The sequence below is a fragment of the Gorilla gorilla genome, chromosome 10 (genome assembly GCF_029281585.2).
Source record: "Gorilla gorilla gorilla isolate KB3781 chromosome 10, NHGRI_mGorGor1-v2.1_pri, whole genome shotgun sequence".
Classification (NCBI taxonomy): domain Eukaryota; kingdom Metazoa; phylum Chordata; class Mammalia; order Primates; family Hominidae; genus Gorilla; species Gorilla gorilla.
In genome coordinates, this window is record NC_073234.2 from 94,650,302 (window position 1) to 94,677,519 (window position 27,218).

The 27,218-nt window shown below is 37.8% G+C and overlaps 1 protein-coding gene across 3 annotated transcripts in view; it reads left to right on the forward strand.

Moving 5' to 3' along the window:
* The window catches only part of SYT1 (synaptotagmin 1), a 577,710-nt gene that overhangs the window by 436,767 nt on the left and 113,725 nt on the right, over positions 1-27,218 (forward strand). The gene's annotated exons all lie outside the window — the stretch shown is intronic.

Sequence of the window (27,218 nt, forward strand, 5' to 3'; positions counted from 1 at the left end):
GGGCTGAGACAATGGGGTTTTCTAGATATACAATCATGTCATCTGCAAACAGGGACAATTTGACTTCCTCTTTTCCTAATTGAATACCCTTTATTTCCTTCTCCTGCCTAATGGCCCTGGCCAGACTTCCAACAGTATATTGAATAGGAGTGGTGAGAGAGGGCATCCCTGTCTTGTGCCAGTTTTCAAAGGGAATGCTTCCAGTTTTTGCCCATTCAGTATGATATTGGCTGTGGGTTTGTCATAGATAGCTCTTATTATTTTGAGATACGTCCACGTCAAAAAGTGGGCGAAGGACATGAACAGACACTTCTCAAAAGAAGACATTTATGCAGCCAAAAAGCACGTGAAAAAATGCTCACCATCACTGGCCATCAGAGAAATGCAAATCAAAACTGCAATGAGATACCATCTCACACCAGTTAGAATGGCAATCATTAAAAAATCAGGAAACAACAGGTGCTGGAGAGGATGTGGAGAAATAGGAACACTTTTGCACTGTTGGTGGGACTGTAAACTAGTTCAACCATTGTGGAAGTCAGTGTGGCGATTCCTCAGGGGTCTAGAACTAGAAATACCATTTGACCCAGCCATCCCATTACTGGGTATATACCCAAAGGACTATAAATCATGCTGCTATAAAGACACATGCACACGTATGTTTATTGCAGCACTATTCACAATAGCAAAGACTTGGAACCAACCCAAATGTCCAACAATGATAGACTGGATTAAGAAAATGTGGCACATACACACCATGGAATACTATGCAGCCATAAAAACTGATGAGTTTATGTCCTTTGTAGGGACATGGATGAAATTGGAAATCATCATTCTCAGTAAACTATCGCAAGGACAAAAAAGCAAACACCGCATGTTCTCACTCATAGGTGGGAATTGAACAATGAGAACACATGGACACAGGAAGGGGAACATCACACTCTGGGGACTGTTGTGGGGTGGGGGGAGGGGGGAGGGATAGCATTAGCAGATAATACCTAATGCTAAATGACGGGTTAATGGGTGCAGCACACCAGCATGGCACATGTATACATATGTAACTAACCTGCACATTGTGCACATGTACCCTAAAACTTAAAGTGTAATAATAATAAAATAAAAAATAAAATTAATTAATTAATTAACTAATTTAAAAAAAGGAATTAGTTTGGGGAAAAGGTTTTTTTGTGGATTCTTTCACACTGCAAAAGTAAAACCATTTGCCTTCTGGGGAATTGAGCTAAATTCTCATCTAGTCTAAGACTAAAATGCTAAAAACAAAAACATGAAGGAAATTAAAACCCCTTATTATTAAATCGATTTGTAAAAATGTTGTTACTGGAAATTTATTGGACTTGAGGCCTTCTTCCAGAAAATAAGGACTTGATTGTCAGGCCTGTATTAGGTTCTGAACCTTAATGCCATGTATTCGTACTTATCAGAAATTATTTCAGTGAAAAGTACATTAGCAGTATGAACTTCTGATCCAGTTGGAAGTTCTTCCATTTGAAAAATGTGATATTTGCATGGAACTGTTTGCATCTTTTTGTTTTCTAGTCCCACTCCCCTACACTGGATAGAATTTAAGCTAGAATTTTCCCTTTTGATAAAAGAACAAAAAATGAACATGTTATTTGTAAGTTGGTGTGTAATATCTAGTGATAAACTTGAAACACTAGAATACATCACAAGCCTAATCTTAGGTAGTCTTATGAAAACGAATCTCTTACCTATCTTTTGAACCTATATTCACATTGATTTTTAAGATTTTTTAAGTTATTTTTTTCCTTTTTTCTTCAGAGCTGCTTGTTATTTTGGCACCACTTTTTTCTTTTATTGTGTAATTCACAAGGGGCTGCATTTTTTTTTTCTTTGATAAGGCTTGTAACTATGGCTGGATGTTTTGCTCTAGTCTTCTAAGAAAGGCCATTTTATTTTTCAGAGTCACTTATAAAGTCATGTGTAATTAACTTTGTAGACTGTTTTGCATACGACTGCTGCTACAAATTAAAACCCAAATAGACCTCATTGCATGTCACCCTATGAATGTTGACAATGAAAGGAATACCTTGCCTGTGGTATACTGTCACTTTTGGACTGAAAAGCTGAGGAAGAAACTTAATTTTCTTTTTTGCATAAGTCAGAAAAACTTACAGCTGGTGTTCCCAGTTTCCTGGTTGACTCCAGCAGATGAAATGAGCAGATAGTGTTAACTCAGACTGAAGAAATTATCTGAACCTTGGCTTGTGTAGATTTACAATCTACATGCAATATTAACTAAATCAGATAGCTTTTACAGTTTCACATGTGTACATAGGTTCCCTCCCAGTCCCTTCCATACCCATTAGTTATTGAACTTTCTAATTCTAATTCTATTGAAACATTACAACAGTGTTTTGTTGCACCAATTTTATAAACTTATGCCATGCAATACGTGTTATTTTTCTGAGGCAGACCAAAGGTAAATTTCTCAAGGTTCTTGCTGCCTTCTTTAGCAGCATTTGAGGGAGGATCTTTTATACATTTGTAACAGATAAAAATAAAGCAGATTGCAAACCTTTTTTTAAAATCTTAAACCATGTACCAAGTTTTTGGTCCAAATTGTGTAGGATAAGTTAACCTTAAATTGCATTCTATTAACCAATATGAGTGTATTTCCATAAGCATAGTTATGTTGAAATACAGTTTTAAAAAGCAAAAAAAAAAAAAAACAAAAAAAAAGATAGACCTGCTAAGCCTAGTCAATTAAAAATTAATGGTGAGACAGAACTACAGGGTAGATTAAAGCTCAGCCTATATGGATCACCATGACTCCGCTTACTACTGATGTGCCCTTCGGCTTGTTGCTTAATCCTTTCATAAAATGAGATTAGTACAACTCCATGAGTTGTGACACACTGTAAATGAGAAAATTAATGTAAAGCACTTAGAACAATACTTGGCACCAGAGAAGCTCTCAAAAAAATATTAGTGGTTTTTGTTATTAAAAACATTGGTCAGAGCCCTTATTTCCTTGCCAGCTGAAAAGCATTGCTCTGATGACTAGATTTACATCCTTCCTTTTTTGAGGACAGTGGGACAGCCTAAGTGTTCAGAAGGCATTGTCATACATGGTTTTAATAAAAAAGTGGATATCTGAGCCTAGATACCATGTGCGAGAGTCTGTGGGATGTGAAAAGATTGCACAAAGACGAACCCAGTTTAAGGCTCAGCACATGTGAGTGGAAGATAGTGCTACCATGGTGTGACCTCAGTGATTGTGCACCAATTAACTCCTCTAAGCTCTGACACCCCACAAAGGAACTCAAAGTTTCAGGCTCTGCTAAAATAAGACAGACAATAACAAGTGTTGACAAAGATGTGAAAAAATTGGAATTCCTATACGTTGCTAATGGAAGGTAAAATGATGTAGCCACTTTTGAAACCAGTTTGACAGTTCCTCAAAATGTTAAATAAAGTTGCCATGCTATCCAACAATTCTACTAAGTTCTACCCAAGAAAAATGGAAACTCATGTATACACACCAAAAAAATGTACAACAACAGTAGTAGCATTTTTCATAACAGCCAAAAAAGTAGAAACAACCAAAATATTCATCAAGTGATGAATGGATAAGCAAAATGTGGTATATCCATACAATAGAAAATTACTTAGCCGTAAAAAGAAATAAAGTCTTGATACATGCTGTAACACTCATGAGCCAAAATAGGCAAATCCACAGACAGACAGAAAGTAGATTCATGCCTAAGGGTAAGGATAGGATAGGGAATGGGGAATGACAGGTAATGGGTATGGGATTCTTTTGGAGTGATGAAAATCTTCTAGAATTAGATAGCAATGATGGCTACATAACCCAGTGAATATACTAAAATCCACCAAACTGTACACTTTAAATGGGTGAATTTTATGGTGTGTGAATAAATACCATTTTTCTCAAGCTGTTTCTTATTTTTTATTTTCTTTATTATTTTTATATTAAATACAATTAAAAAAATTATTTGAGACAGGGTCTCTTTTTGTCACCAAGACCAGAGTACAGGGGCACAATCATAGATCACTGCAGCTTCAAACTCCTAAACCCAAGCAATCCTTTCACCTCAACCTCCTGAGTAGCTGGGACTGCAGGCTGGCACCACCATGCCCAGCTAATATTTTTTGTTTGTTTGTTTGTAGAGACTGGATCTTACTATGTTACTCAGTTTGGCCTCAACTCCTGGCCTCAAGCAATCCTCTCACCTAAGCCTCATAACCTGTGGATCACCACAGCCAGTCCTAAATCTGTTTTTTAAAAAAAAGTTTCAGGGACAGAGATCCTAAACATCAAAGTGTGATGCTCCAGGCTGACTGGGGTTCCATGTGAAATAGCCCTCAGGTGTGCTGGAAATGTCTTTCCTGGGGCTGTTTCAAAAGTTTTGGGATATTCGCTGAAAATATTCTAGTCTCTCTTTAAAGTAGAACACTTGTCTCCAAAATCACACTCCTTATTACCATTTCTATTGATATAAGGGCAGTACTAAGGTTCACTTTTTAGAGATGAGGAACCCAGGCCTAGGACATATGCTAGCCAATGAGAGCTCAAGATGTAAATGCTAGTTTTTCTGATTCCACAGCCATTTTCTAGTAGTCTACTCTCCCTTAGGATAAGAAGTTTATGCCTAATTCTCCTGATGTAAAAACAAAGTTTTAAACATGAGAACCAATCTTTTTGCAGCTTGTTTTCATACTGTAGCTTCTCAGAGATTCTCCCAAGTTGCTCTTTTCCAGATCTTTTTTCTAGTAACATCGTGACTTTTTAAATTGAAATAAAATTGGCATGCAATAAAACACACAGATGTTAAGTGTACAGTTCAATGAGTCTTGACAACGCTATACACAGTGTAACACCAATCAAGCTACAGAACATTTCTTATCCCCAAAGAAGTTCCTCATACCTCTTTCCAATGTGTCTTAGCGCAAGCTCCTAGAGGTAACTTCTGTTCTGATTTTTCTTACCACAGATTAGCTTGCCTGTTTTGAACTATATACCATGGAATCATGTTATTTTGTGTCTGGCTTCTTCAGCTCAAGATGATGTTTATGAGATTCTTCATACAGTAATATTTCACTCCTTTTTATTGCTAAGTGGTATTCTATTATGTGAATATATCAAGATTTATCCATTTTCCTATTGGTGGACTTTTGGGTTGCTTCCAGTTTGAGATTGTTAGGAATAAAGCTGTTGTACAGCTTTCTGTGGACATATGCTTTCATTTCTCCTGAACTGCTGGTTCATAGGTAGGTGTATGTATCACACTTCTTTAAAGCTAAAATGACCAGGACCCCAGGTAATAGTCTATACAGGAATGTATTGTGATACCTACCGTACAGGCTTCAGTCATGTTTTCTTTTTATTCTCACTAGCCTCCACGATGATGCTCGGCACCACCTTGATTCTTGACCTGGGCACTATGTTGTCTATCGTCCACCATACAACTGGCACCTCATAACACACGTTTATTCTCTAAGTGTAGGTGCATACGCACACAATGCTGTTAGATAAAAAGATGCCTTGTTTACCTGTTTCGTTGTCTCAATAGGTAGAACATAAGCTTCTTATAAGTGAGGAAAGCATCTTAGCACTTTTGCACATCATGGTAATTAGCTCTTAGGAGAAAGTATGGCATGGATCAAATGAACATAGAACTCGGAGTCCAAGTCACATCAACTCTCTGAGCCTCATTTCCACATATGTTAAATATTATTGAAAAAATGTAAAATAAATTATATACCTATGTGTTTGAAATTTAAAAGTTATTTTTCAAGCATAGGTCTGTCCAATGCCAAATGAATTCCTAAAATAAACAATCGGATACATCGAGTAGCTATTCACTTCCACTATTTTATGGGGGGAAAACAATCCATTGTTTCCAGAACCATTTAAAAAGTTTAGGAGTATTTTCACTCTCACTGCAGGGCTAGTGAACATCTCAGTATCTTTGTCACCACTTCATTCCATCCTTCCCAGATTTCAAGTGCCTGAAGGCAAAGTGAAATGACCCCTAAGCTTTTTTCAAAAGCTGATGGAAGAATTCCCTGTCAGCCTACTTTATGCAAAACAACTTCTGGCACTGGCTGTCACCCTGCCAGCCATATCTCCACTCTTCTTACTTTTTGCTCTACTTTAAATGTCTCTCAAATCATTAATCATATACAATTATTTTCCCCCTGGGACAGGCCACAGCAAGACTGTGAACAAGAGATGGCAAAGTACTCACTGGGGCGCCTTGCTCCTGGGCTTCAGGAGCTGGCAGACTTCTGGCTTGGAAAAGAGCAGGACATTGCACAGTGGGAGAACCTGGGGCACACAAACCCAGCTCAAGTCAAGCTATCTACTTACAACTTTAAAATGCTTATAGGGCACTGTTGTCAGAGGTGACTGTCGGGCAAAGTGTCAGAGCCCTGGCATCAGGAAGTGCTCAACTCACGTGTTGGTAAAAAGAATTTACCAACAACAGCATAGGTTTGAAAAGGAAAAGTTTATTGGAAAGAAAGAACACTGCAGAAGAGTGCAGCAGTGCACCACAGTGAGAGGACTGAGCGCACTGCTGTGGGTTTTTCCTTAGGGGTATTCATGGACCTTAAGGCGGGAGCTTAAGGGTAATTTGGACCATATTAGTCACATAGATCATGATAAATGATCATGTTTGTAGACATTTTGGTGTGTTAATGTCAGCAAGGGTTGTAAAATGAGTTTTGGAATGGCATTACTGATATAAGATACTGAGCTGTGAAGAATTGCCCCAAATTTTAAAATTTTTAAACAATGAGAAAGCTACCAAAAATGTATGGTTCCCTAAATGTACTGCAATGGGAACTATGGCACTGACCATTCTCCTAAATTTCCATTTCTATATAAAGAGATGTATAGAAATTTTAATTACTTAGAAAGATTGAAAAAGGCCTGGAACCAGAGGCCAACTTTGGATATTAGGAAAGTCTAATTACTTCTAATTTTCCCAGATAAGGAGTTGTGCCTCTGGAGGGCCTGTTTAATAGTCACCGGGTGACCCGTACTCTCTTCTAAATTCCTCAAATAAGGAGTTTTTGTCTCCGGGGCCTTTTCAATGGTCACCAGGTGATTTTCACTCTCCTCTGTGACCCGGTTTGTCCTCGAATGGAACCCTGCTTCCAGCATCCCTTCTGAAAGCCTTCTACATCAATATTTCTCTTTTCATGTGAACTATAACTATGTTATATGCAAGAATAAATTTCTGGGCCCTGGATAACACTAGAATACAGACAGGAACATTTATGAGTGAAGCGAAAGGCCCCACGTACAATTCTAGATGAGGACAAAAAGGAAAATTTGAAACTATCTCTAGTCAACTTTTCTTATTCTCTAAGCTGCAGATACTCTGGAATGTAGTCAGAGGTTGAGATTTGCCACAAGTTAACCAACTGCTCTTCACTTTAAGCTGTGATTTCTACATGAATAAATCAATATTCCGACAAGGTGCTTCCCTGAATTTTAACGTTCTGCTAGTGTTTTAAAGATAGGAGAAAAAAATGTTTTTCAGAAACCAACATAGCATCAGAAATAGTCTGCTCTTAATCGTATCTCAGTGTCAAAAAACAAAAACAGAGTGAGATTAGAATATTAAAATAGACAGAGATTGTGGAATTTTATGTTTTTATTTTAGGACGTATTTTTGGATAGCCTCTCAAGTCATAAACAGGGAATATAGAAAGCAGACTTTGAAATGCCTGCCTGAGATAAAATCAACATTAATATTTAACTTAGAATCAGAGGAGAGATGTATGCCTCTTTTCAAGGTCATCAACTTTCCAAGCTGTGTCACACTGATGTTCTGTTTATGTTGAAGCCATGCCGCCATGTTTGAAGATGACATAAAGGCAATGGAACCTATGTGTCGCAGTAGGATTACCTAATTTTGGTTTAAAAAATGCCATTTTTGTTTCTTTTTGGTAAACAGTGCTCTCTGTTTCCTGGAAAATCACGTATAGTGCAAATTTACCTTTACTCATGTTTAAGCTCACACCATTGAGTATCTGTTTAAGTCAAGCACTGTGCTAAGTGTGTAACTCATTTACTCACAACAACACTGTGGGGTAGGCGCCATTATTATCCCCAATTTATAGACAAAGAAGCTGAAACTCAGAGAAGTTGGAATTCCACGTGGCCAAGTAGCTAATAATGGGAGGGCTGAGATTCAGAATTTTGTCTGACCGCAAGGTTCTTATCCATCGTGTTAAATTTACTCTAACTTAGAAATAGGTCACAGGGCCTATGCAAGGGATGATGTTTTGGTCTGCAATACATACACTCCACACATGCCCTATAGTTGTCTGTTTCCTTACTCCAAACTCCCAGCAATTCTGCCAACACCGCAACACCACACAGTACCAAGGGAGGGCTGCAACAGCCGACATCCATTCAACACCACTCCCAAGTCTCTTAGCTACTCCCAAGATTTCTGGGCCACTCTTTCCATGATACACATATGCATGAAAAATCTCACATAAAATTCACGTGCTTCTGTTTTCAAGTCCCTCTATTCCCCATCCTTTGCTTTATTCCATTCCACAATAGTGCAAGTTCCTGGAAAAACGCAATAATGTCTTCCATCTCTTTCATCACCTTCCCTTTTACCAAATAGGATGAGGAGCATGGAGTAGAATATCCATCCCTGTAATTATACCTAAAACACTAAAGATCAGTGAAGTGTGTATTTTAATGTTCTCCAAATAGTATTTAATTAGGGGTACTTGAATATGTGAGAAATGTCTTTGCAAAGTAAATGTTTTACGTGCTTAGAGTTTTCTAAGCCCCTGTGTTTCATAATGCAATATAAGCTCTTTATTAGTACCCTCTGGCTGAGATAAGATATTGAGCTGTGAAGAATTGCCCAAAATTTAAAACTTTTTAAAGAATAAAAAAGCTACCAAAAAATGTATGATTCCCTAAAATGTACTGCGATGTGAACTGCAGCACTGACCATTCTCCCAAATTTCCATCCCAAAACCCTGCTTCTCATGAAAGAGAGAGAGAAAAATAGGGAGAAAAAAGCACATGCTGCATCTTACAAAACCAGATAGTTACTAAATGCTTGTCATTTGGTCCCCAAATTATCCTTTCTTGAAATCCAAATCTTTAATATTTTAAAGAATAAATTGCAGCATTTCTGCCTGGAGGTTTTTATGTCATCTTCATAGGAATCATTTTGACCAATTTTACATACAACTTAGCTAAATTTTTGTGTTAGATCTGAATCTTGGAGCATAACTAGTCTGTATTAGATGAGGAACAGTTGTCATTTTCAGTTATGACTCTCCAAACTTCATATCAGCTGGTGCTATGGCCCTGACTTCCTGTATCGGCAGCACCTCTCTCAGGTAATTTATCTTTTTTTCTTTTACCCTTTTTTTTTTTTTTTTTTTTTTTTTTTGAGACAGAGTGGTGCGATCTCAGCTCACTGCAACCTCCGCCTCCTGGGGTTCAGGTGATTCTCCTGCCTCAGCCTCACAAGTAGCTTGGACTATAGGCATGTTCCACCAGGCACAGCTAATTTTTGTGTTTTTAGTAGAGATGGGGTTTCACCATGTTGGCCAGGATGGTCTCTATCTCTTGGCCTCGTAATCTGCCCAACTCGGCCTCCCAAAGTGCTGGGATTACAGGTGTGAGCCACCACGCCTGGCCTCTCGGGTAATTTCTGAAGACCTTGATTCTTACCACCACTGCAAACCCCCAAACCCAACCCATTCTACCTGCTGGCTTGTGTTCCCTCTTCAGAACTTTCCTAATTTTGTGATTCTAATTGCTGTTCAGTCCCCTTGAGAGGAAAAACAATGGACAAACAATTTAAATCTGAAATAACTAATTAGTTCAATGAAATCTCACAAACTGTGTTACAGATATTATTAAACCAAATTTGCAAATTAGGAAACTGAGACTCAGAAAGGCTAAGAAATTTATCTGGAATCATATAACTAAGGAAGTAATGGCCAAAAATTTAAATCAAAAGTTTGCCTTACTCCAAAGTGTGTGTTAATTACTATTTTAAAGTTCTGTAAAAGCAGGGACTTCATGTTAAATTCCTAGTATTGGGAGTTCAGGAAATGTTCAAGAAAAGCATGAGGGTCCCTGGTAATGAACTTATGAAAGAAATGTATCATGTGAATATGGTGACTTTTCCTCTTTTAACAAATGGATTGAAGGTTTTCCTGAAAAAGTGATGAGGGATAACTTTAAAAGGTGCCTATTTAAATTAGCATACAGGCAGTTTGAGTTCTAGTTCTTCCTCTTTTAGTATGTTAGAGGGAAGGAAATGGTTTATCCCAGTGACTGCTACTCCATAGACACCTGAACTGAACCTGAAGGTAGAAAAGGAATGGGACTTAGCTGAATTTTAACAAGGATTGTTTAGGCCAGGGCTGCTGTTCAGGGCACTGGGTTTGAGTCTGAGACTAGTATTTACCAAAATGTGTTGTACAAGTCATCAGGGGATACATTCATGGAAAAACTCAGTACGCAAGGACAAGGACCAAACCTTCTTTCAGATCCTCATGTTGAGCACATAATGAATTCAGTGCCCTGGGCTAGAATTTAAGTAACTGGGAGCAGAAACCAGTTCATCCTGTGTAATTTCTATAGGAAGATAATGCTTCAGATATTGTGTGATCTCTTCCAAGTGGAGCACAGCCACTTGCCCAGCCATTAGTTAGAGTGCCCGGACGAGAGGAGAGAAGCAGAGGCTGGGAACGTAACAGGGGAGTGCAGTTGATTGTTCCTCTCAGGGCCAAGATGAAGTGACCCACCGTTTCCCACCGCCCCTCCCATTCTCAGTATACAGTCTGGTCAATGTTCCCTAAGAAAATGATTCATTCAGCATGCACCCTTTCCAGTTGAAATCACATACACTTGACTTCAGAACTGAGAATGAAAATGGTTCCTCCTAAATGCAAGTTCTGGCATGCCTAAACAAAAATTTCATATATAGTAAGCTAAAATCTCCTAAAGAGTTTAAGGCATAACTTATTCAAACGTATTCTGAGACTGTGAAAATTGAGGACTCATCTATCCTCAAATGGAAACTGCTGCTGGCCTCATCTTCTGCGCCTTATCCTTCCTTTTAAAAAAACTCTGAGATTTACCATTTGCATGCCTACATCTGTTTGGATTAACTTTCGTGTTCCATATATTTCTGTTTTTATTAGTTCATCTTTGTCCTCCAAATGTGTGTCATCATACAAGTGATAAGTTTAAGTAAGATTTACATTCTCTTTGTTCTTATGAGTGTATCAGTGAATATTATTAATATTGCCTCACATTTGCAGGACACTTTCATGTGCTATGGAAGCCATTGGAACCCAGCCCCGTATTTCTGAACCAAATTCTCTCCTCCCTCAAACTCTCAGGGCATTGGGCATTCCCTCAATTATGTGGCATCTATGGCGGTTTCTAATCTGATTGGGGCTCTTAAAATAGAACCAGAATCTCTTTTTTGGAGCTAGAGAGTGCAGTGATGAGTATTTATTAATTAGGGAAAAAGCCTCCACTTGAGGCAGCTGGGAATGACTTTCTGAAGACACTAAAATCCAAATAAAAAGAAAGACATTCAAATGTGGGAAGAAAAAGTAAACCCAGTAAGACCCTCCTAAAAGTGTTAAATGTTGAAACAGATATCTGAAAGAACCAACTTCTTTGGAGGATTTTTAAAAATAAGAATTGGGGCATAGATTTGTAGTCTTGCTTCAAGGCAAGGGAATAGACAAGGTGATCTCCCGTGGGATCTAACAGCCCTGTAATTCATCAAAGAAAGTATTTAAAAGCAAAGCCATGGGGGAAAGAGAACAGTAGCATCAATCTAAATCAAGCCTCACATGCATTTTCTCTCTCTTTTTTTTTTTTTTCACTTCTAATCTCTCCCTGCTTTTTTGTAAGACCCATCACAGCAGGACATACTCTCTACAATTACTTTGACAAACAATGGTAACAGCACTTGGGTTTTTAGTGTCTTCCAAAGCAATCTATTTTTGACAGTGAAAAGTAGAGGAAACTGATTCCTGAAGCTATGAACTAAAATGACAGATTTGGGGATCTGATTTACCAGAGTGGGTTTTCCATATATCAGCCCTTGCTGACATTCCTGGGCAAGTACCCACAGGCACAAACTCCCAATGGAAAGTCGGATAAATGTAACACAAACAACAGTCATAAGTTGACTTTCCTATCAGGTACCTTGTAAAAAAATAGGTACGACATTTTATAAATCTTTTATTTTAATGAAGTTTACTTAACACCGAAACCGTCAGTCCAGAGATGTGAAATCTTCCATTATAAAGAGTTATGGCAAATAGAAACACTAACAAACTGAGCCTTTAGCTGTCATATCTGAAATACTATACATACACATATTCATGGATGCCAACATGCTGTAACATAATTTTACATATTAAAATAGGCTCAATTTTCAACGATAATAAAATGGCTAGTTATACTATGACTTCATGGAATATTAGATAGCCATTAGGCATACTTATATGGAAAAATGTTTTAGTATGTTAAATAGAAAAAGCAAAATATAAAATTATATATAAATTATATATATATACTTTTGTAGTGGGTTTTGAAAATATTTGCATATGTATAAAAATAATTTGGGAATCTATGAAATTAGAATAATTATCTTAGGAGGCTAAGATTATGGTATTTTTGTTTCTATTTTCTTTTCTTTTTTTTTTTTTTTTGAGATAGAGTCTTCCTCTGTCACCCAGGCTGGAGTGCAGTGGCACAATCTCAGCTCACTACAAGCTCCTCCTCCCGTGTTCAAGTGATTCTCCTGCCTCAGCCTCCTGAGTATCTGGGATTACAGGTGCACGCCACCACTCCCGGCTAATTTTTTTGTATTTTTAGTAGAAACGGGGTTTCACCATGTTGTTCTGGATGGCCTCGAACTCCTGACCTTGTGATCTGCCTGCCTCGGCCTCCCAAAGTGCTGGGATTACAGGCATGAGCTACCGCGCCTGGTCTGTTTCCATTTTCAATATACAAAAATACAAATGCACACACACAGGGAGATAACACATTTGATGTAACAAATGACCATGGTTTCAGAATTCAGTCCAGTATATTATGGTTTAAGAACAGACTTATATTAAGTGTTCTGCCATGAGTTATCAGAAAAAGTAAATAGACCCACATGACCCCGCCTTCATTCCCTTTTCTCCTCTTAACACCTCTGCCAGCAAGAACACACACATTGAGTGGGCCATTGTAACTTAGATCCATCTGGTAAGATTCTTTTTCTTCTTCCAAATTAGTTTGTTCCAAAAATTATCCAGTAGATTGTTCAAGAGAAGCATTTAATATTTGCCTTTAAGAAATGAGAGAAGCATTTAATATTTGCCTTTAAGAAATGAGAAAATAGGGAGGTCAAAATGAATTAGCATTTAAAAATAAGACCTATAGCACCCCTGCGGTGCATCTGTGGGGTTTGAGATGTGCAGCATCATACAAATATCACTAGGAAACTGAGACATTTGGAAACCGCTAAGAAGAGCCATGTTGCTGGAAAAAATCATGACTGGCAAAAAAAAAGCTTTTTGTGAATATTCCATACCCTACAAAGAACGGGACAAAAATAAATACATAAAGACTTATACCCTGGAATAACACAGCAGAAAATATCTTATTAAAAGGTTTTCACTACCTTTGAGATACCATGACATAATCATATTAATCCAAAATACTTTCTTGAAGCATGGATTTTTAAAGCTTGACTTTTTAATGCCAGTTGGGCTGTGTTATAAGCAGCCATCAAATTTTTTGTTTCCTTTTCCTGGCCATCACAGAAAAATCTTTGGTAGTTGGTAAGTTTGCTCTACTACAAGAAAACCTGGTAACCTTGGGATACTCTGCTGTTAATATCCGATTCCTATTTAAGTATCTTCCCAGGAAAAGCATGGGGGTTGCAGGGGGAGGCCAAACCATCTGCTTATTTTAACAAGGCTTTTGGCCAGCTTCTCATGGTTAAGGAGCGCTAACTCCCTGGCTAGCCTACCAGAAGCTCAGAGAATGAGAGTTCCTGGTATTTACAGTGTTACTTTTTGAATCAGTTTCAGAATGTGACTAGTACACCTTCCTAGGTAGGAAAAAGCTATGTTATGGCTGAAAAGAAAAGAAGCAAATACTCTTATTCTTGGTGGATGTGGGAAAACAAACAATTTGGATACTGAATAAAGAATAAATACTGTTAAGCACTTAATTTCATGCACAAAATATATAGAGAATTTATTTTAAGCTTTCAATTGCCTTGTAGATGCCAAATTCAGATCTATTTATAGATGCCAGCTTTGAGTAATTCAAAAATTTATATAAAATCATTTCTGTGAAACTTACAGTTTATGGAAAACAGAGAAAGGATTGCCCATTTCATGTAAGGCCTATGATTTCCTCCTTTTACACTGATTTAGTATGGCTACAGATAAGGTTCATGGAATAAGAAGGTTTTTGTAGTCAGACCTGGGTTCTGATTGCCTCTGCCATTCATGAGCCGTGCAAACCTGAAGACAGCTAACCTCCCTGTGCTTTAATGTTCTCATGCATAAGATAGAGAATATAAAACCTCATCACAGTGTTATTGTAGGGATTAGATGAGATGCAATATGCAAAAACACCCAAAACTAACAAGTATGCAGTCAATATTAGCTCCCTTTCCTCTTTTCCTTCTTCCAGGCTCTTGGGCTACTGTAATTTACACGTTAACTCATTGTGTAACTTAAATTTCCTACTACCTCTTTAAAATACAGACCATATTTATTGATGGGGGAAAAATATACAAAGCTTAAAGCATGTGCCATAAAATAGTTCCTTAAAGGGTAGTACAGCAAAATGGAACAGATTTTCTTGCCCATTCACAGGACGACTGTGAATTTTAGCATAATTATTGAAAAAAACTCAGCTACTCTGACTTTTTACAATATCTAGTGATCAAGAAAACCTTTAGATCATATTACTTTTCCTCTCAATGTTGTAGTTAGGCTATTCACTCAGGGAGGCCTGTGACAAGTTATAGTTAATAAGTCTTCCATGGTGTCAAAAGTAATAATATTAACACGCCGTTGTGAGTTAAATTAATTTTGTTTTGTGCACTGGCCTGCATAAATGTGAATGACATTTCAAAATATGATCAGGCAGAAGCTGAGAAGGAGCCAAGTGGCAAGGCAGAATGAGATGCGGTCATTAGAGCAGAGCAGCCAGCTGCAAGCATTTGTCAGTGCAGGCAAAGAGGTGCAGGATATTATTACAGCAAACTTAGGGGGTTGTTCTTTCAGTTCATTTTGCCCTTTGAAAAAAAAATACTGATTTTTGTCTTTAGAGAAAAATAGAGATGTTTGACATCCAGGCTCTCCAAGTTTGGAAATGAAAGACCATCTTCCTGCTAATCACTGATTTCAAGTGTCTTTCAACCCACAGATTTTTTTTCTCTGCCTGCAAGAGGCAGCTGATTGGTAATAGCTTTTAAACTGATGACCAAAAAGTGGCATTTTAAAGTCTTAATGGTTGTGTTTATTTCAGAGACTTCTTCAGATTCCCCACCACCACCATACATAAAGGCATATACCTCCTGCCAATAGAACAAATAAATATGCTGTCTGTAAACAGTTAAAAGATACAGGTTGAACCTAGGAAGAAAACACCTCAGGATGACTCAGGGATCAGATGACCAAAATGACTGGTGTAATAAGTTTTATACTTATTACCAAATGGCTGGACAAGCCCTTTTCCACTTGAGTTCTAGTATTTTGACTACTGCAATCAGAAATCAAATTATAAGAAAAATGGAGATGTTCCTATTAAGGCAGTCACCGTAGACAAGAACTGGATAATAATTTAAGGGGCTCTGTACCTCTTCATATGTTAAACTTGACAATTTAGGCAACATCCCATAGTAATGAGCCTCTACATTTCTTTCATATATCTAGTATCACAATATTTTTGTCTGTTCAGAAGTACTACACATGCACCAAACAATTTTTAAATTTGTCTATAGAAGTTTCTCTATTTTAATAAAATGAGCACTATATTCAGAGCTCTACGTATTGTTTAGTATCCACAGCAATCCTACATGATATGAAAGCATTGTTATCCTCATTTCACAAAGGAAAAGTAAAGGAATTCCCTGAAAGCTATAGGACTGTTAAGTCACAGAATCTGTGTTTTAACTCAGATCAATTTCACTCCAAAGCTCTAGGTAACATATAGCCACAAATACCCATGCCCTATTTCCTTCTGGCAACCAATCCACTGTGACTTCTATGGTAAACAACTATGTTCTGTAGCTTCTGCATTTAACTATCTCAAATCAAAAGGCACCAGCAAAGGAAATGGCTTATTCTGGAAGATTTTGCATTAATCTGATGATTCACTTCAACAAACATACATCTTCAGATCATTTCATGCTGGGCACTGGTGATGTAAAGATGAATTAGACAGTGCTAGGCTCAAGGACTTCATAGGCGATGAGGAAGGGATGATGCTATCTGGAAGTGAAGAGAGTTCAGAAGAGATGGTCAGAATGTAAATTTGAAATGAGTTCTAAAGGATGACTAGGAATTCAACTGATTGAGAATAAGGGTTTCCAAGACGAGGAAGCAGGGAAAGCATTGGAACATGTAAAGAACAAGATGTCCAGATCTGATTATAATCTAGTACTGTACATGTGAGAGGGGAATGGCGTGAGGGGTAACCCAGAAAAAATAAATAAGGGTAATATTTTAGGGCCTTGAAGGTGGGAGTTAACATTTTAAGTCTCACATTTGGGAGGCAGGGAGGATATTAAAGCTGTCAGTGGCCACATCAGCTCTGTGTGTAAGAAAGCCAATTTTTTGGCAGTGTGAAGATGAATTGGAGGCTCTTGCCTCCATTTAGGAGTCCATGAACTATATGGCTGTGAAGACAGAATGTGAACTAAAATTGAAAAAGTATTTTCAAAACAAGAATTTGCAGAATTTTGTTATCGATCAGATAGAGAGGTGAGGGGCAGAGAAAGCTATTGAAAATAATTTCAATTAGTTTGGTTGACTGAGAAATGAGCAAACAGGGCAATAAATGAAATTACAGAAAGATGCACTAATTTTAAGGGAAAATATTAAATTCTGTTTTGGACATGTTGATTAAAACAGAGTTCATTTCTATTTAAGATGATATTACATCCTCTTTTACCCCACCACAACTTGTTTTAATGTTTTATATGCAGTATTTAATGTTCTCCTAAATAGTACCATACCCACAGTCAAGGAGCATTATTTAATTTATCTGATTCCACTATCTCTTTACCAACCTAACACTTTTTTAAAATTACTCATGGCCGGGTGCGGTGGCTCACGCCTGTAATCCCAGCACTTTGGGAGGCTGAGGAGGGCGGATCATGAGGTTAGGAGATCGAGACCATCCTGACTAACACAGTGAAACCCCGTCTCTACTAAAAATACAAAAAATTAGCCAGGCGTGGTGGCAGGCACCTGCAGTCCCAGCTACTCAGGAGGCTGAGGCAGGAGAACGGTCTGAACCCGGGAGGCAGAGCTTGCAGTGAGCCAAGATCACGCCACAGCACTCCAGCCTGGGCGACAGAGCGAGACTCCATCTCAAAAAAAAAAAAAAAAAAAAAAAAAAAAAAAAAAAATTACTCACAAAGAAATCATAAAACCATGTTTTTTTCTTTCAAAAGAATTCCAAAGGAAAAAAAATGCCCTGAAGAATAGCAAGCATGGCCTTCATCCTTGCAGCTTAGGATGCTGCATTTTCAAGTTTCTTCATGGACTTTGTGATTTCCATTTCAACACATCCCAGTTAGCAGCCAGGTATAATAAACCGCTACAATCATCTGCTCTTTATTGTGCTGATCCAAGCTCATGGCCACAGAGCGGTTAAGTGGAAAATGAAATCCAAACTGTGTTATCCAAGCACAGGATTCAGTGGACTTCAGCTCTGAAAGACCCACTGGGTGAGGAGGCCGTAAGCAATCCTGCAGAAGGAGAGCCTTGGAAAGGGCCCAAGTGTGGTAAGATACACACCTCCACATAGATGTCTTACAAGGCCTCACTCCGTGTGCTCTTCTGTGTGTCTAAGAAAAACCTGGTAAGAGAGCTGACTTAGGGGAATGTCTCTATATGAACACTTACATGACATTATCTTTCCATTAATTAATATACTGAAAATATAAGTGTCTGCTATGTGCCAGGCACTAGCTGAGCAGGAAATACACAAAGTTGGATAAAACATTTTAAAATTATTCTTAATTACCTATGGATGGGAATGCTACTGTACTTGAATAATAATGAAATAACTAGCATGCATTTACACTTTCCACATTCTAGGCACTGTTCTGACCACTTTATCTCATCTCATCTCATTTAATCCTCACAACCAGCTGAGATCAGTACAATTATTATCCCCATTTTATACAATAGGAAACAAGCTTAGAGAAATGAAACAATCTGCACAAGGTCACCTATCTAGTAAGTGGCAAGCCAGAGTTTCCAAGCTGTGTCTGTCTGACTTAAGGCTTCAGCTCCAAACCCCTACTCTGTGTAACCTAACAGGTGCTTCACTCACACAGCCATCTCTACACTGTATCCATTGACCTTCAGCCATATGGAAACGGAGAAGATAGCACTTATCACTTGTTTAGAGAAGGTGGCTTGCTTTTATCTTTTCTAATTCACTCCTTAAAATAATCCCTTTCTTGCATTTATCCCTCTTTTTTGCAGAAAGCATATCTTTCCACCTATTTTATCGTATTTGACCTCATTAAATCCCTATAAGGAGAGAGGAATAAATTTTATTACCCCTCCTGAGTCAAGGCACTGTAATACATCTCCTCTTAGTCAATCTGTTTAACTCAGGCAACCTCAGGAATGTAAAGGAAAATCAGAAGCTTGTGTTTGGACATGCTTCTGCTCCTCTGAGAAACCCTTTCACCTCAACAGTCTACAGATTTCCATGGAAGACCTTGAGACGGTCATTCAGGAATTGTAGCCTGCTGTTTCCTGTGCATTCAGGAAGACATGAAAGCAATTACAAATTGCTTAACAGATGATGCATAATATTAGAGATGAAGAATCTGGCTGTGAACACTTGCACCAGGGAAATTCTGCTGTGTGATTTCTTTTCCAGATCAGCACCTTGTGCTAACAGTATCGTACTGGCATGATGCTGAGTACTCCTAAATAATGATCCAGTATAAGAAGAAAATTAAAATTTCAGAAACTTTCACTACATAGAAGAAAGAGCATGGATGTCTGTGCTTCACAGACCTGTTTTCTGAGTTCTAATAACATTAGGAAAATTACCTCACATGGCTGACTCTCAATTTGTTCATTCACAAAATGGAGATAATAACTATATTTCAGGGCTGTGAAGATATGAAATAACTTACGTGAAATACCTAGCATATAGAAGCTGTTCCATAAGTGATAGCCTGTTATTGACATTGACTAACATTTATTGAGCACTTAGTATATGCCAGGTGCTGTTGTATGCACTTCATATGTATTAATCCGTTAAATCCACAGAACGGTCCTTTCACTTAGATACTATTATCATTCGGATTTTCCTGATGAGGACATGAAGGTCCATAAGGTTTAAGAATATTACCAGATCACATAGCTAGTAAGTGGTAAGCCGGAATTTTTGAACCCAGGAGACTAACTGTAGTCTTAATTATGGCACTCACTCTCTCTAAAATCATCTTGGGAACCTAACATCTTTCAGGCATACAGACTTAACTTCCAGTCCATTTTCGTTTCCTGCAGTTCCTTATTCATAAACCTAGGAAATATTTCTCAGTGACCCCAGGAAAAATTGCCCCAGCTTAACTCTGTAACCTGTTCAATTTTACCCTCACGTGCAGTTGAGAAGTGTTCTTAATTTATAACAGCAACAGCTTCTTTCAGAAAGCTTTCCCACCTAACTGTACCAATCTCACCTATAAGCGACATAATTGGCTCATTTCTCTACCTTGAATTTCACTCTGGATAAATTTAGAAGTCACCTTTTATAATTTTACACATTTTCTTTAAATTTTTCCCACAACATAAACCTACAAGATTCTTCTTTTTTCTTAACAGCTTGCAAAAGTAGTCATATATATCTATGATTCATCTCCTTCAGCCAAATGGTCTTGAAATATTCAAGGACTTCAACTGCCTAAAGGCTTTTTTCAGATAACACAATTGTGCATATACTCTTTTCAGCTTTAAATTCAAAATACTGTCCGTTAGATTTTTCATATTCTCCTAGTTGAAAGACTTTTTAGGACATCTAAAATTTGTGTGAATTTTTAAATTTATGTCTTTTGAGTTATTTTCTTCTTTTATTTTGCCAAGAATTAATATGCATTTTAAAGCAATAGAAATAATTTGTCCCTTTGCAGCATTTTTTATCCCTTTGCAGAATTTATTAAACAATAGTTACTACCTTTATGAAGCAGATTTCCTGGACATCTACAAACTTCTTTAAATTACAGTGTTAGTAGTAAACATGCTTTTATGAGATTCCACATGTGGAAAAAAATAACTTTTTAAGAATGTTTAGTTTGGTCTCCACCCAATAGGATATCATATAATAAAATTATAGGTAAAAGCCACAAAAAAAATAAAGTCATAAAAAATGATAAAAGTTATCTGGTGAAATTGATTAGCAATGTATGGATCATTTTTCTCATTTACATTTTTCTAGAAACTTTTTAATTTTTCTTCATCAAAATGTGATGCTCAAAAGTTGAAAGCCAGAATGCCATCACAAATAAGGAGGAAAATTGTCATAGTTTAGAATGCCTAAAGTTACAACTGCATAACATATGCTGTTAAAAAAATATACCCTCTATTAGTCATTTCTCATAAAAATCTGTGATGAACTTTACATAACCAAAAAATCCCTGGTATCTCAGCAGGGTCACTCCAGCTGTCAGTGTGAATACATGCAAAATGAAACAAACAAGATATACCTATTTTCTTTCTTTGTCTGAAAAGGATGGCTTTCATTCAAATTCACATCATACATTTGCAGATAAACTATATTTTTGCATTGTGTGATTTAGTGACATCACATTTTCATGCAAAGGACCATTGAATTCCCTAATGATGTTCTGATTTTCTTAACAATGAACACCAGTGAACTTTCCCCTAGGCAAACCAGATGGAAACGAAATCGTTTCTGCACAATGAACGATTTGTGAAATCTTGGCAAATTGAATTCCAAATATACTTAGAGATGATCTTGACTTTCTCTGTAACTCTGCCACAACATGCAATGCACTTAAGGCCTACATGGGAAATACACTAATTAGTTGCATAACCTTTATGCAGAAATGAATGAGAACAGAAGATCACCATCAAAGGAATAAAAGTCAATAACTCTGAAAAAGAAGTAATATGCAGATGGGACATCTTCACTAAGAAAGTATGAGTTTAATGTAGATATTGTGGGAGGTATTCCCTTGTCATCTTTGAATTGGTTCTTTTTAACCTGCTTTGTGAAGGAGGTAACTCATTAAGCACGTTTCTTTACATTGTTTCAAATACGTTATTTAGCTAGTTATATGAAAATCTGAATTCAAATTCTTAATCTATGTGTCTACATTTTCTACTTCACACACTCTCTTACCTATACCCCAAAATGGAATTAAATGGACTGTGCATGAAAAAGATTTTGTTTCTATTACCCACAATCTAATTATATTATTTTCACAGTGACATTATGAAACTATCCAGTAGATGCAACATGTTTGTCACACAAAAGATAATTTGTGCTTTCTTCTTTATTTCAAGTAAAGAATCCTTACAATTCTCATAGCATTCCATCTACAGAGGGTTATAATTTCCCCAGATGTGACTAAAATGGCCATAGTTATCATTAGGTTTTATATCTTGTCTGAGTCCATTTAGGCTGCTATAATAAGATACCATAAACTGGGTGGCTCATAAACAACAAAAATTTATTTCTCACAGTTCTGGAAGCTGAGAAGTCTGAGATGAAGTTGCCAGCAAATTTAGTGTCTGATGAAGTCCGCTTACTGGCTCATGGTCTTTTCACCATGTCCTCACATGTCAGACGGGGCAAAGGAATTCTCTCTGGCCTCTTTTACAAGGACTCTCATCCCATTCAGGAAGACTCAGCCCTCATCACCTAATCACCTCCCATTGGCCTCGCCTCCTAATACCATCACCTTGGGAGTTAGGATTTCAATGTATGAATTCTGCGGAGGAGACACAAACATTCACAGCACAGTGTACCTATTCAGAAATTCAGATATTCCACCTCAACTACTATGTCATCAAGTAATTAGGGCTTTTTTGCATTTTTACAAGGTTCACTCATATCTAAATCTAAATCTAAAGAGGGTTTTTTTGCATCTTTACAAGATTCAGCCACTCAGTGTCTTTAAAAAATAATGAGGCAAAGTCAGGAAAACGCTTTTTAGAAAGGGTTATTCTACTGGCATTAAACTAGCAAGAAAAAAATATTGGCATCTTTCATTTATAGAACAGGTTTAATTTATCAACACTTTTATATTTTGACTTGTTTATTCCTACCAGCTCTTTGTTATAAAAGATAGTTACATTATTATTTATAAATCTAACAACAAACAACAAACCAGCCAAATTCCCAATGTTGTTTATGTATCATTTTTCAAACCTATTCATTTTTCTCAAATTGTGATTGTTTTCTCTTTGTCTTGTTTATATGTTTTCCTGCCAAGTTAATTCTCCAATAAACTTTATACATGGTCCGTGACATTGCTCCCCTTCTGGAAAGATTGATACCCAAAATCCTACTTTATATTTTTACCTTTGCTTTTAATGAGAAACCCAAATGTATCTTAACTCTTCAAAAAAAAGTTACTGAGTATCAGCTATGTGCTAGGCAGCTTTTTCTTTTTAATATCACTATTGCCTATAGCTTAGTTTTTCATTTTTTCCTCATGGTCTTGACCAACTAACTCCAAACTTTTCTTACTGAGGTACAAACTAAGAATGACTATTTTCTCTGTCCTATGCCTTTCCCACAGTTAAAAAAAAAAATCTCTCTTGCCTGTAACTCTATATTCATATGGTGCACACTGTTAGGCAAACCGATTAAAACCCAGGACATATTTAATGAAAGAGGGAGAAAGGTGAGCAGATATTTACGGCACAATATTGCAAGTGCTATACTGAGGGTTTGGGAAGGTGTTACAGAAATGCAAAGAAAGAAGAAGGGCCAAACTTGAACGAGAATGGTCAGGGAAAGGCTCGGTGAGGATATGATAGTGAGAAATAAGTAGGAGACCAGTAGGAAAACAAGGGAAGGGAAGTTGTACCAGGCAGATGAAGCAGCATGTTCAAAGGCTTGGAGGCACAAGAACATGGTGCAATCGAGAACACGCAAGCATCCGCTCTCCTTGTTCTATTTCCTGCAACCCTATATGAATTTGCTTTCATGTAGTAAGATTTCTGTTGTGTAAGCTTAATCTCCTTTGATATTTCTTTGATAATACTTTCATCATTTTTCTTCTTACGTCCATAGACTTCATCCTCTACTCTGGCATCATCTTCATAGGTTGCCCTTTGTATTCTTAAAAATCTTTTCAAGTGGGATCACCTTTTCCAAAAGCCTGTCAAGAGGTCAGGTTATGTTTAACCAGGACCCTCCCATGTCTACTGTGTTAATCCTTCTTGCTTATAAATATTAGGAGAGCCAGGAACATTCACAAAGCTGGTCTTTTTTATTTCTCACGACACATTGACACATCTAACTCACTTTTTCCTTCTCCCACAATCCATTCCCCCACTCCAGGTGACATTCTTCCCCTACTGATGAGTATCAAAACATCCTAAGCCTATCCCTTCAGGTGTGTTGACCTCCCTCTTTACATTATAGTAAAGCGCTTGTGCTTCATAGTAAATTCCATTCTGCTTCCAACACGGCAAGCAGTGCTTTCCTACACTTGTACGATTTTATTTAGGCCCCAAGACCCTTTCAACTAGATCTTTCTTTCTGGAATCTAATGTCTCCTCTTGTCAGATAGTCCTTTTTTCTGGAACTTGGGTTTTATCCACAGAAAGCCTGTTATGTTTGTCTGTTTTTCCAGCCTTTCCTCGTATTTCTTCTGTGTGTTCTTATGCCTTTCCTTTCCTTGTATGCCTTTGCTTGTGTTCTCTGATGCTTTTTTTTTTTTACTCCCAATCTTTTCTTTAATCTTCTGTGGACTTGAAACACAGGTCTGTGTTTGAAAATGCAGTGGTTTCCCTTTCCTCTGCAAGAACCATCTTCTCCAGGCACCTTTATCTTGGCTCTTGCTCTTTCTGACTAGCTTATTTAAATTCCTGCTGTACCTTTCAATCCATTTTGAGAGAAGTATAAATAATATGTAACATTGATAACATTTTCCTCCATTCAATCAACAATAGTTTACCAACACACACACATACCCAAAATACCCAATGACAACCTCTTTTTAGGGTCCATCCATTCAAAAACACATACCCTGTGCTAAACCTCTCATGCTACCTTTTCCTTATCTGAGACTTTTCTCCAAGCACTTTCTTCTCATGTGATTTGTCAACACACGTATAAAGGACATCTCTGGCTCTTCCAGCAACAGCCAGAACTTGTTTCTGTTCTGGATTAAAAGCAGCTGGAAAGTAGAATGCCCATGTTCACCTTGACAGCTTTCTGTTCCATACTTATGTTTCCCTATCCTAATGCCAAATTTCTCTGCTGCTGTTAATGAAACTTTACTACATCATAATGGGATTTTTCAATGAAATTGCCATATGACCTATCTCCTGTGTTACAGTTATGAAAAGAACTAACAGCCTTTGGCTTTAACTTGCTTGGGGAAATCACCAGTGCCTCCTGCTTTTTCTCCTGATACAGCCTACAAAATATATCCATTTTCTCTATCATCTGAGGTTCACATCAAACTCTTTATTTCTGTGGATTTGAATCACTGCAAATACGTCTCCTGGGTTCTTCCCAATTGAACTGATAATTAGGGTCCTGCCACATAGTCCCTCTCCAGGCAACAGCTCTCATCCATTATGAAGTAAGTCCACAAAAAAAGTCTTTCAAAATCCTTCCACTGCTTTCCCCACGATTCCTGAGTTGATTTTCCTTATCTTCTCTCTTCCTTCTGTCCTCTTCCTAATGGAAGATAAAATAGACAAATTGGCACTTTTTCCCCTTTATTCTCTTCCTCAAGCTTCTTTTTTCTCCTCTATATCTTTCTCTATTTTTCCTACAGCTTTGCCTCTCTAACTACAATTCTTTGCCTTTTTTTGTGTCTTCTCTCCTTTTTTAAGTGTCCTATTTGCATTTGCTGTTGACAGATGCCATGGCAAGCTAGAGCCAAAAGTAGAGAAGCTGGCTTTGGCCCCCTCTGACCTCCCTAACACTGCACTCATTCATTCATTCGTTGAGACAGGATCTCAGTCTTTTACCCAGGCTGGAGTGCCGTGGCAATCATAGTTCACTGCAGCCTCGTTATAACTTCTGGGCTCAAGCAATCCTTCCACCTCAGCCTCTGGAATAGCTGGGATGACTGGTGCATGCCACCATGCTGGGCCAATTTTTTATTTTTTATTTCATGTTATGTATTTATTTATTTTTATTATTTTTTATTTTGGGGGGTGGAGACAGGGTCTTGTTTTGTTGCACAGGCTGGTCTCAAACTCCTGATTTCAAGAGATCTTCTGCCTTAGCCTCCCAAAATTTTGGGAGTACAGCATGAGCCACTGTGCCCAGCCCCTAACACTCCTTTAAATAGCTCTTCTCTCCTCACCATCTTCTGTGTGACTTGCCTTAGTCTATCCCATGTCTTTCATGTCCTCCTTTTTGGTTCCCCTCCCCACAGTGTTGGGCTCCCCTTGGCTCACAGATAGATTGTGTGCCATCCTCACTGATAGGTAAATAGACATTTACAGTCAATATCGCAGTAGACAAAGCAGATATTATTTATCCATTTTAATGGTGGGAGGAGAACATGCTCAGAGTGCACCTAGGAGCTGATTAGTGGCAGAACTCAGGTCTGCTGGGCATTCCCCACAGCTCCTCTTTTATGACGGCTCCCTGACAAGAAAGAAAACTTTCTTGGGTAATGACATCTCCAAATTGTGTGGCCATTCCTATTCCCTCCAGAGATTTCTTCTTGGTTACCATTGTCCCAGAACTAAAAAGAGAAAAATATTCTTTGGATAGAACAACATCCTAGCTTCTAAGCTTTCTGCATCAAGACCCCATTTTCCCCATGATATCCTCTCAAGTTAATTAGGATGCACTAGCAGAAGTAGCTACAGAGTGACAGAACTTCAGGATACAAAGTCCTTGCAGTCATTGAGTATCATTAGTAAAAATGTAATGCTGCTCTGTCAGGAAGCCTGTGTATAAATCATTCAGATACATATCTCTGCCACTAAAGATTATGCTTCTCAGAGTTAAAAGTACTAAACAATGCCTTCCAAGGTTTATCTGCCACTGTTTTTCATGAACGCTCCAGGATCAAGAGCACACTTTCTGGCATATTGCTTTAAAATGCCTCCTTTCTAACTGTGCAGGTCAAATCTGCATTGTTATTTAGAAATACATGTTTCCCATATTTCAAAATTACTTGGTATCCACATTCACATTTACATTTACATTTTAATAGAAGATAATACTGGTTCCCATAATCCAAATCACTATGAGGCAGCTTTATCCCAGAGCCTCAAAGTCAGGTGAGGACAGGAAAGTAGAATGTTTAAAATTGGATTTGACCCAGAAAACCGAGGACATGTGGTTGACAGAGGGAGAATGTTAAAGTGACAAAGCAACTTGGTAAAAGGCTTGTCTTTGGACGCCATCCCCAAACTGTTCTCCATTAGTTTCTTTCCACTTTGCATGTCCTTAGGCATTTGGCCATTTGCCTGGATTCCTACTTAGCTCTCTACCGAGAGCAGCACCCAAGCTATGGGGCTCACCTACTATCTTCCCCATTTTTCACCTTTCCATTGACTTAGAGAAATCACCCATATTCCAAGAAAATGTCAGCTAATTTTTTTTTCTTTTTTCTTCTTCCTTTTTTTTTTTTCTTTTTTGAGACAGGATCTCACTCTGTCACCCAGGCTGGAGGGCAGTGGTACAAATCATAGCTCACTGCAGCTTCAAACTCCTGGGCTCAGGCAATCCCCCTACCTCC